Source organism: Rattus norvegicus, chromosome 6, assembly GCF_036323735.1.
Source record: "Rattus norvegicus strain BN/NHsdMcwi chromosome 6, GRCr8, whole genome shotgun sequence".
NCBI lineage: Eukaryota > Metazoa > Chordata > Mammalia > Rodentia > Muridae > Rattus > Rattus norvegicus.
In genome coordinates, this window is record NC_086024.1 from 82,997,987 (window position 1) to 83,010,297 (window position 12,311).

A 12,311-nucleotide genomic window follows, 5' to 3' on the forward strand; every position below is an offset into this window, starting at 1 on the left:
GAAAACAACCTTCCTTGGTGCTAAATTCCTCTTCCCTTCAGATAAATTTCTCTCCCCTCCAGCCCGGGTTCCTCCCAGAGGAGTTTCCGAAGATAATAGCCTTTCTTTGGTGACCTTCCTTATCTCTCCAACCTGAACCCCATTTTTTAATAGGGTTATTTGTCTCCCTGCGGTCTAACTTCTTGAGTTCTTTGTATATTTTGGATATAAGGCCTCTAGTGTCTCTGTGGCTTCACTCTGGTTCCTGCCTGGCTACAGGAGGTGGCATCTTCAGGTTTCATATCCCCAGTGTATTGAGTCACAGCTAAGGTTATCCCCCTTGATTCTTGGGCACCTCCCTTATCTCAAGTCTCTGTCTTGTCCTGGAGATGCCCCCTACCTCCTTACCCCTGTTAGTTGCAGATTTCCATTCATTTTCATGGCCATCTATCCATCTTTCCTGTCCTTTCCCACACCTGATCCTGACCCCTCCCATTCTCCACCATATACCCCCTTCCTCTAAGTTCCTTCCCTCCATCTTTCTCCTATGACTGTTTTATTCCCCATTCTAGGTAAGATTTAAGCTTCCTCTCATTGGCCTTCCTTCTACCCCAAAGATGCTCCAACAATCCACAAAGACCCTTGCTCAACTATGTTTACAGCAACTTTATTCATAATAGGCAGAAACTGGAAAAAAACCTATATGTCCCTCAACTGAAGAATGGATAAAGAAAATGTGGTATATCTACACAATGGAATACCGTTCAGCTCTTAAAATCCAAGGCATCATGAATTTTGCAGGCACATGGATAGAACTTGAGAATATCATCCTGAGTGAGGTAACCCAGTCCCCAAAGGACATGCATGATATGTACTTACTTATAAGTAGTTAATAGACATAAAATACAGACACAACATTGTACTCCACAGACCCAAAGAAGCTAAACAAGAAAGAAGGCCCAAGGAAGAAGCTTGAATCTGATTTAGAAAGATCAGATTGTTTTATAGTAGCAAGAGGATGAAACTGCCATTTTATTTTCCTTTCCCCTCCCATTCTCTCTCTGTCTCTCTCTCTTTCTCTCTCTCTCTGTGCTATATGCATGTGTGGTGCAGCTATGATCAGCTGTGCTGGTACATGAAGAAGCCAGATGTTATGTTTCTTCCTCATCCCAGGATCTGCCTGCCTCTGACAGTCAATGTGGGGGTGTGAGGCATGCTCTTTTTCCCTTGGCTTTTTTATGGGTTCTGGGAATCTGAACTCAGGTCCTCATGCTTGTGTAGGAAGCACTTTATCCACCGAGCCATCTTCTGCGACCCTGCACCACATTTCCTTTATCTGTCAATCTGCTGCTGGATATCTGAGTTGGTTTCTTTTCTTAGTGGTTGTGAATAGTGCAGCAATAAGCATGGATATATGGGTTTGTACATATGTCTGTGGGAGGACTCAGAGTCTTTTGGATGCATGCCCAGGAGTGATATGGATGGGTCACATGGTACATTTAGTTTTAGGTTTTTAACTTCAAAGTAACCTAGATTTACAAATTCCCAACTTTTCCTCTCATATGGTGTCTTAGTTTTCATATATGTGTATGAAACTGAGAAACAGGCCATGAGAGGGATTAACAATGTCTTAAGGGAGGAGAGGGTGACATGATACTGTGATATGAGAGCAGACCAGAGGGAGGGAGGAGGGGTGAGGGAAACAAGAGGAGGGAGAGGGGGCAGGATCAATAATGGTAAAGTATACATGGAAATGCTATCATGAAACATTATTTCGTATGCTAATTAAAATAATTAAAGAAGAACTCACAGTTACTCACATGCAGGGCAAGTGAGCATGCACACACACACACACACACACACACACACACACATACACACACACGAGTTCAGAATTTCAAGGGAAGTTAAAAGGTGGCATTTAATAGAAATATTGCCACCAGAAATAAAAGTAGAAGTGTCTAGTAACAGCTTTAGTACCCATCATAAATATGAGTTTATTCCTTTGTGTCAGCACTGTTTTGAGCTCTCCATGTACATGGTCTTATTTAATTTTCATTGCCATATATATTATCCTCACTTGGCACAGAGAAAACCAAGGTAGAATGTAAGTAACCTAGTCTAAGGTTACCTGGTGAGTAACCTTAGTAGGTAAGGGGAGTCCTAGGATTCTTTTTTTTTTTTTAGTTTTCTTTTTTTTTCCTTTTATTAGTAATAAAGTAAGATAGAACAAAAATAACACATTGGAGTTGGACAAAACAATCAAACAGAAGGAAAAGAGCCCAAGAGAAGGCACAAGAATCAAAGACCCCCTTGCTCAGGAATCCCATAAAATATTAAACTGGAAGGCATACTATGTAGATGAAGGGTCTTCTTTTAGGTGACCAGTGCAATACCTGTGCCAGTTGCCTTAGTCTCATATGAGCTTTGATCATGTTGAATTAGAGCAGAGGTTTTCAATCTTCTTAATACTACAACCCTTTAATACAGTTCCACATGTGGTGGTCATAAAATTATTTTCACTGCTACTTTGCAACTGTAATTTTGCTAGTGTTATGAATCATAATATACTAATTTTAGGAGATAGAGGTTTGTCAATGTGTTGAGATCCTGCTGATTTCGATGGTCTGGTTTTCTTGATGTCCTCCTTCCTCTGTATGGCTCTTACAGTCCTTTCACCTCTTCTTCCTTGGGGTTCCCTTCCCTGAGAGGAAGGATTTGATTGAGACATCCACTTAGGGCTGAGTGGACCAAGGTCTTTCCGTATCAGGACTGTTTGTGAGTCTCTGTATTTGTTCCTGTTTGCTGTGGGAGGAAGCTTCTGGGGTGATGGCTGAGCAAGTGACTGATATATAAGTAAATCAGAATTCCATAAGGAGTTATTTTATTGCTGTGCTTTTCCCTCCCAGAATAGTAGTATTTGGTTTTCTACCGGGTCATCTAGACTCAGGTTCTTCGACACCCAAGCTGTGCTGGCTATGGGTTTCATCTCACAGAGGGAACCTTAAGTCAAATCAGATATTGGGTGATTATTCCCATAGCGTTGTGCCACTAATGTACTAGCATATCTTGTGGGGCAGGACATCACTGTAGATCTGCCAGGGTCCAGCCTCGACACAGGACTGGAGTTCTCAACTGGAAGCAGGGATATCTGGAAGGCACATAATAAATATACACGGACTACTCTTTGGGTGCAAACTGACAGGCAATTTCATGGCTTAAAGTCTCTCTCTCTCTCTCTCTCTCTCTCTCTCTCTCTCTCTCTCTCCCTCTCTCTCTCTCTCAGCTTGAGGCTGCACACACTCTGCATTCTCTTGTGTACTCTGCTTTTTTTTAATTGTGGTTTTCTTTTCTCTGACTCCCATACTCATGCACACCTCTGTTCATTACCATTTCATTCCCACACACACTCTTCATACACACCTCACATATCTCACACACACCATATGCACTCTCCTTTCACTCACACACACACTCTTCATACACACCTCACATATCTCACACACACCATATGCACTCTCCTTTCACTCACACACACACTCTTCATACACACCTCACATTCTCTCTTCACTCACTCTTCACATGCTCTTCTCATGCTCTCTCACTCGCTCTCACATTTGTTCTCAGATTCGCTCTCTCATTCGCTCTTCACATTCTCTCATTCACTCCCTCATACGTTCTCTCATTCACTCTTCACATGTTCTTTAGCCTTTCTCTTGCCCCAGTCTTTTATTGATAATCCAAAAACAGGTTGAAAAAAAGACATTGTATAATCATTGTCAAATCAAATTCAAAAGAATAACCACATCCCACAAAGAACTAAGAGTTACAATTGTCCTCCAAGGTTTCAAGCTTTCCCTATTCCCAGGCCTGTGGCCAAAATAATAATCATTGTAAACTTACCATTATTTAAACTTTAACTTTTAACTTATTATACTTCAGAGCTCAAAGCTCTGAGATCAGCTACTTGCATTTCCCTGTGAAGCTCTAATGATAAGTGACATGGGCAAAGCTGCCAGGCAGTGGTTAGAATCAAGTTAACTGTTATCTTAGTGGTTCCGCTAACTTTCTGTTCCTTGCATACAATGACTCTTGTAAGAGTCCCAGTATTTTGACTTATTTTACTTGTATATAATTTTATATATTCTATATGTCCTTATCCAGGAACCACTCTCAAATGTTATATAAAACTTAATTCCTAACTTCAATAACTTTTTCCTTTCTTAGGGTCCCAATATTGGCTCTAATTCATTTTCTAATAATTTCTTTAAAGTTTCCTTGCAAGTCAAGCATTAATCTGGAACTACTATTGTGCATTTATTGCATAGTTTCCAAGACGAGAACACACAGCATGCACCTGGGCCATTAGGGCTGTGCTGTGCTGTGCCCCTATGCCTCAATTTCCAATTGTTTAAGAATCATAACATCAAGGAACATCTAGTTTCAAAGCAGAAGTAGAAAGAAGTAGGAAAGTCAGATATAATAGAATAATTATGCACACCAAGGCCAACTGAAAGGCAGTCAAGCACAAATGAAATCTATACAGCCGTTGTCCAGGTCTAAGGTTAGGAGAAATGGGAACAACCAATTTTTACAAAGAGCTGCTGCCGGCTACTGAGATGTCTCCATCCCGGCCTACTGCTGGCAGTCCCTGTCATTGTATGCTGTCCCCGGCATAGATCAAAGGAGTTGTGGCTGGAGTTTTCATTTCATAGTGTGCAAAGTACCTTCGTGTACCAAAGACACTATAATATAGGTGCAAAGGCTCTATGTAGGCCCCAGCTTGACTTCTTCATGTCCACTGACTTGTATAGGTATTGTCTTTAGCAATAGAGAAACCACCTACAGTCTTGGCAATTGCCTGAGTTGTTTGGGAATTCTCAATGAACTCCTTGGGCCAATAACTGAATTAGCTGTAACCCAATCCTAGTACTGGAAGCTTCATTTGGTGACAAGAGATGGCCAATTTAGACTGTCTCCCCAACTACTTGGTAATTTTATTTAGATTGCCTTTATACATGTATATATGTTAGAAGGTTTTATTGCATTCTAGTTTATTTTTCCCATACTGCCCCTCAAGTGAAGCTAGGATTTTAACAAACAAGATTGAAGTCATCACTGGACTTTTCAGGATGAACATAGAATTTAATTTTGTGTGCACTTCATTTGAGGGGTAAAATTGTTCCAAAGACTGTGGGTGTATGGGTCTCAGGTGTAGGAGGTGTAGCATTGGGAGTTGTCAGCCTATAAAATGACTTGACACTAAGAGCGTCTATGAATATTTCCTCAGGAAAGTGACAGCTACAATAGAGGGGGTTTCAAGGAGAAAAATTTGGAGCCTCCTACCATGGAAGGGGAAGAAGTTGAAAGTATCAGTAAAATGTGCCAAGACAGCAGCAGGAGAACCACTCTTTGAAGATACAGCTTGGATGGCTTGGCATGTGGGTGTTTGAAGAGATCCCTGGGATGTTCTGAGGACTCTATCTTAGCTCTTTCCTTGTCCAGAGAAACTTCTCCAATCAGGTCTGACATGGTTACTAGCTTGGTGCTCTCTCTCCTCCTTGAGTCACCTTCTGTTAACATCTGTATTAGGGGTCTGAAAATGTCTTCTGTAAGGGATCAGTGCTATGTTGTGAATATATTTCTCAAAGTTATTTTTGAAATTAAATTAATTAATTAATTAATTTATTTATTGTGTGTGTGTGTGTGTGTGTGTGTGTGTGTGTGTGTGTGTGTGTGTGTGAAGTATTGAGTATGGAGTTCAAAGGACAATTTGTGGGAGTCAACTAGTTTTCTCTCTCTACCATGTGGGTTCCAGGGATGGAATTCAAGTTGTCAGGCTTGGCAGCAAACATCCTTCCCTGCTGAGCCATCTCACCAGTCAATTCTCAAAGTTTTTAGATTGGAAACTCGAGGCTCAGTGTAAAAGCGTTGGGTGGTGGAATCTGCCAAGAGGTTATTAAGTCATTGGAAGCTTAGGCTTTATAAATGGCTTAATGCGTTTATCAAAGGGGTGTGCTGATTGTCTCAAGAGTGGGTTTTTATAATATTCTACACAGCTTTTTCTCACCTTCTTACTCTTGCCCTTTTATTTTACATCATGGAATAACACAGCTGGAAGAGCCCCCGATGCCAGCACCATGATCTCATATTTCTTTGCCTCTCAGAACCAGAAACCAGACACATTTCTGTTTACAATTACTTAGCAAGTCTCAGGCATTCTTTCATATCATCAGAATACATGCTAACATGGGAGACAGATGATTACCAAAATTATCTCTGTATACTTTACAAGAGGTTTGTGTGACTCAATTCTGCTGTGGAAGCCATCATAGACATGGATAGACAAATGAATACAGTGGTGCTTCAATGAAACCTCATTGATTTTTTTTTTATTTCATTCACATGTGTACATGATGAAGCTGTTGACCTGTGGAATGTGGTTTGTTGAGCTGAGTCCCAGGGTCACACCTCTGTCTGGTGTTGTAATGAGCATAGTAAAAGGAACCTTTTAGACATGATGAAATAGGATTTCCTACTACACCCAAGGCTGTACCTGATAACCAGAACTCAATGACATCACTCACTTAAGATAACCAGACACATCCTAGACCCCAATGATGCCCACCGAACAGTAGATAAGCAGAGGCCAAAAGCAATGCTCTACTCTGTACATCTGAAGAGTTGTCAGTTCCATCTGCCCTGCAGCCGGAGAGTTTCCCCTCAGTCATGACCCTTGAATTGGAGACTTTTGATAGAGACTGGACCTGACCTTCAGCTAAGATATATCACACAAGTGAGAAGCCTTGAGAAATAGACTTAGGACTGTGGTTAGGAATTTGAGCGTGAACCTATGATGACCTTCAGCATAATAAAAAATAATTTTTTGTTATATTAATCATGTGTATCTATCTTCCTGTTCATGAGAGGCAGCCTTTCCCAAACCTGATCCTTTCTTCAGTAAACACTTGGCTTCAAACAGTTGAACACTCTTGGACATCTTGCGTATTCCTATATTAAATCTCTTCCTTCTGGTACATTCTTTGATATATTCCATAGAAAAATCCTTTGGTCAAAAAAAACTTTATAATAGGTATTTTAAGAACATCTCTGTAGGAAGGCAAAACTGAAGACTGGTACTTCACTGAAGCACGCCACTGTGAAGCCTACATAGTGTGTTAGAGGGCTCATTTGTTGAATGCTTTTTAAACAATTTCCCCTCAAAATTTCAAAATTAAGGCCTGGAGAGAAAGGTGCTTTCCACCAAGTCTAATGACGACCTGTTTCATCTTTAGAACCTAGAGAATACACACACACACACACACACACACACACACACACACACACACACACAGAGAGAGAGAGAGAGAGAGAGAGAGAGAGAGAGAGAGAGGGAGAGAGACTCCTGTATACATAAATACAACACACCTAGTCCATAAAATGATAGCTGTGTGCTAATCATAGGGCTGACCACTTGGTCTTGGATAACCAATGTGGGGGCGGTGCTCTCCCTGGGGAGAACTATTTCTTCTACTGTCACCGTTCCTTGGCATTCCACAGTTGCCTGTAGTTCTTTGTCTAGGGTTGGGGTCCCATCAGCTTTCTCCCTTTCATGTTAGCATATTCATTAGTATCATCATTGTCTAGGTCTTGTTTAGCCAGTCAGCCATGTTGATGATATTTCACAGGCGAAGTTTCTGAAACTTTTAGGAGATACAGCAAACTTTGCATTTCTGTCTCCTAGAATCCTTCTTCTCTCTCTTCTGCAATTACGCCTAAGTCTTAGGTGCAGGAGTTGTGTTGCTGATTTATCAGTTGGGGTGTGACTGAACACCCCAGGATCTCCTGTTCTCTTCATTTTGATTGTTTGTGGTTATCTGTAATGGTCTCTGCCTGCTGCAAACAGAAATTGATTTGACGAGAGAGATTGATCTGATGTGCATTTTAGACTGTGGTTGAATTGTACTTGATAACAAGTCAGATTAAATCTTATTTGTGAGGTAAAGATGGTTTTATTTGTATGTATAAAACCTTTGTGGTATATTATGCTTCTTTGGGAGTGTAGAAAGGTTCCTGGCCCTTTTGAGAGGGCATTCCCATGGAAGGACATATGTAGAGATTGCTAGAGATTTCTTATCCTGAGAATTTGGGAAATCTAGATTATCAGTGAACATTTTAAGTAGAAAATGACAGCATCTCGGGAGAACTGAAAATTAGAACATGTGTACTAAAACACTTTACCCCACAGGAAAGCAAGGCTTAGAACATATTGGAAATCTAAAGCATCATTTTCCTCCACAGTTCTTACATCTAGACTTCTCACTATTGATTACGAAGTACATTCTAATCTTTTTTTTAAAGTTGAAAAAAATCCTTATTTATATACATTGATCTTTATACCAAGAAGGCTGATAGAGGAGGACTGGATTTCCAATCTCCCCGATCTTAATTGAGTTGTTTATATAGCATTTCAAGCCTGCTATCAATTAAGCAGCCAATCTGTGATATGTGAGTCCAGGAGGGAAATACAGTCAGATTTGTGTCGACTCTATTTGTGATAAGAAATCAGTGTATGGACAGCGGAGCCCAGAAACTAGGAATACTTTGATGCTGCTGCCTATGGCAGGTGTGTAGATGTCTGCTGCACAATACCCCTTTAAGGCAGATCTTGCTTCACAGTCATGCTGTGTGGGGACCTCACTTGAGGTCATCAGATCACAACTGTCATGAGCTGAAAGGTCATGGAAACCAGGGTATCTCAGCTTGAAGGCAGACATACCTTTAGATAGCACTTGTTCTAGGACTGTTCTAGGGCATCTCAGCCTGGAGATGGATTTTCCTTCAGATAATACTGGCACCATAACTCTACATAGATCAGAAATTCCTGCCTGAAGATGCAACATCCCTTAGATAACACTCGATCCATAACTTCATAGACACTAACATATCTCAGTCTGAAGAGAGAGGCTCCTTTAGATAATGCTTATTCCAGAACTCTGTAGAGACCAGGGCATCTCAGCCTGCATACAAAAAGTCCTTTTGGTTAGATTTGCCCCAGAACTCTCTGTTAGCTTTGTGTTAGCCTGATTTGCAATTTAACTTCTGCCCACTCTTGCTTCTACTTCTTCCCCTGTAAACGTTTTGCATCCCAAACTTCATTTCAGTGTCTGCCTCCAGGAGATCTGGGCTGTGTGAGCAGGAACTGACTAGCAGCCCCATCTTCCACACAGCGTACAGAGAGTAACCAGGAGCGTTTGCATTTCCACTTGGCTCACAGTGATGACGAGTCCTCCAGAATCTCTCTAACTCTCACTGGGTCCTTCTGCAGCGTTGGCAATCTCGATGCACTTTCAGCTCTGTAAAGAGCAGAAACTGTTAGAAACTCAAAACGCTGCTGCCTTTGGAAAACAAAACAAAACAAAAATGTTTAGTTCTTTTGTAAGAAACAAACCCACTCCCCACACCCTATTTTGACAAGCCTCTTTGCATTCACCCTCTGTATTCGTGACACTAGATGTTGTCAAACTGACAATCAATATTAACCCTGACACCTTTGCTCTCATCTCCCTGATTATTCCTATATAATCAGTCTCCTAATTACCACATCTACCGGGGGTGATGTTATCAGGCTTGTCAAGGTTCCTATAGCTCAGATTAGAATAAGGGGGCTACTACTAGAGGAAGGCATGATTGGATTGAGTTCTAGGACAACCAACCTAGTGTGGTCCCTAAGGGAGTGGGCAGGCTCAGGAGGGGCATAGTTTTTGCTACTGTATAGGAGGAAGGTCCTATCAATTGGGAGCCTACACACCCTATACTCCAGCTAGCATACCAAAGCTTCAATTACACAAGATAGATATTTTAGAGGGATATTTTCATACGGAAATTGACAAAAATTGTGTTGGTTATATCCAACACAATAGTTTTCCTTGTGAATTTATAGGCACACGTATATTGTGGAATGAAGACGTTGTGCTGACTAACATGGACATTACTGCATTAGTTGAAGAAATTGAAGAGCACAGAGATTTAAGTGATTTGTTCAAAGCCATTTGCAAATATATCTGGGCAGATATGGGGGTAATAACATTGTGCTCTGGAAGGCATTGCTAGTTTTCTAGTAAGTCCAATGTCTTTCTGTTTTATTAAAATAGCCTTAAGGTTTTGAACACTATTTTTATCATATATATATATATATATATATATATATATATATATGACTAAGTTTTTACCTATGGATGTGGCTGCTTGGAAGTCTCTTTGAAAGGGTCAGTGTTTACTTTCATGTTTCTCTAGTCTTGATATATGGAAACATGGATGTAATACTCAGGGCTCCAGCAGTCACTTAAACCTTAAGGGAACTTTGATAAGGACACTCTACAATTGGTCGAGAGAGGAGAGAGGAGAGCTTGTTTCCAAGATGGTGTCATCCATTAGTCCAGCTATGGGCTGCTTACCTCCAGGTTTCTTACCCATTAAGAGACACATATTCTTTATCCATTCTGAGATTTTGTTACTCCATTTTGAGCTTTTCTTCTGTGTAAGGACCTAGTCCTAATTAATGACAAACACTAGTCCACTGTGCCAGCAAAATTCTTTTTTGTAGTTGGAATACAAGTTTAAAATGGATCTCCAGTGCACATACATATGGATGACACACAGTTGTGCTGAAATGATTATTAAGTTCTTCATTCCCCTTCTGGAAGCTTCTTAGGGTCTTCTGTTTAATCACTCAACTTTCAGTGTTTCATGACATACACAGTCCCACTTTTCACCAACATCCTTTTGATTGACAAGCTGTAAGCCCATGACATTTATAGTTGCTGTCAGGGATGAAAATCTTTAGTCTCTAGTTTCCTGTATTCTCATCAAAAAATGTCAGATTCCACCTCTTTGTATTTTAAAAGGAAGTGCAGCCTATCTTTGTACTCCTTTCAGGAAAAATGAGAGGCTTATTCTCCGAGTGAGGGGAAGATTTTAACTCAACCAGAGTGAGTGATTTGATCTCTAACCCATGGCATTTTGTTCTAAGGACACCCCAGCTCACTGCTGCAATGAACGCTGCAGTGGAGCAAATAGAGCCGAGAGCTAGCATATCTCTGGAGTGTGTTTGCATCTGATTCGGATTACAATAAGCAATGTGGCCTGGCTGTGAAATGCTGTATTTTCACAATTGACAGACTGAGCAGCCGGCAGCAATCAGCAAAGGGCAGCTTATTTTGAGCGAAAACATCCATCAGACTATGATGAGCAAAGCGGAGCTGCAATCAGAGGCAGGCTCTTCCAAGAGTCCTTGATGAGAAATGGACTTTACACATATCAGGTGGAGAAGGAATCGCTGGTCATTTTTTTTAAAGCTTCATTTTCATGCACGAACAACATTAGAAACATTTTTGAACACGAAAGGGAGAGATTGCATAGTCCTGTCATGAATTCGACTTTTCTGTCCTCATCAACTGGGAGACCTGAGTGTTGGCAGGAATCTGTTGTTCTAAAAAGGCAAGATAATAAGAAGCTTCTAAGAAAGTTCTAGCATTCATTGCAAATATCTTATGCAGATGTGATATTTTCAGTGGTATTTAGATGGAAGATTGTACTGATGTAACCAATAGAATGTAGATTTTTCCAACTGATTTCTAGTCTTATTTATATGAGGTCCACTCCATACGATTAAAAAACTGAAGCTTCTTAGTTATGTGAGCCTTCCACTCAGATATATATCATGAAAATTCTGTGGGTTCAAAGTATGTGATTTGATGAATAGGAAAAGAGTTCAAATATGAATCTTCAGTTTTCTTCTTTTGATAGTGTGTCCTGCTGTGCTTGTGAGATTTTTGGTTTTGATAAATGCTAGGCTATCTGGAAATTTTGCCTACCATGGCAGAAAGTGACTACAGTTACAAAATGGCCCCAATTTTCCTCATTAAAATTCTCTCTATTTTAGGCCTACCAGCTCCACACTGTGGCATCCGATACTGGAGCATGGTCTTGGGCCTGGCCGGCTCTTATGTTTGGCTTTCTGACCCATCCTACAGGGAGTTGTGGAGGAAAGCAAGATAAAGTGGTGGGTTGATGGCCCCTGAACTCTATGCCAAAGCACGGGCTTTCTCTCCCATTTCCTCTGGATAGTTTCGGCATACGTCTCAACTTTTTGCGTTTGGCCAGTGCCTTCTATTTAAGTCCACGAGGATCAATTGCACCTCTTTATCAGTTTTCTGAAAACAAAACAAACAATTCTATCTGCCTGGCTCTTCGAACAAGAGACTGTTAACCATAAGACTTTTACAAAGACACTAGCTAGGGAGAGAATAATATGCATATTAAGCCAGATA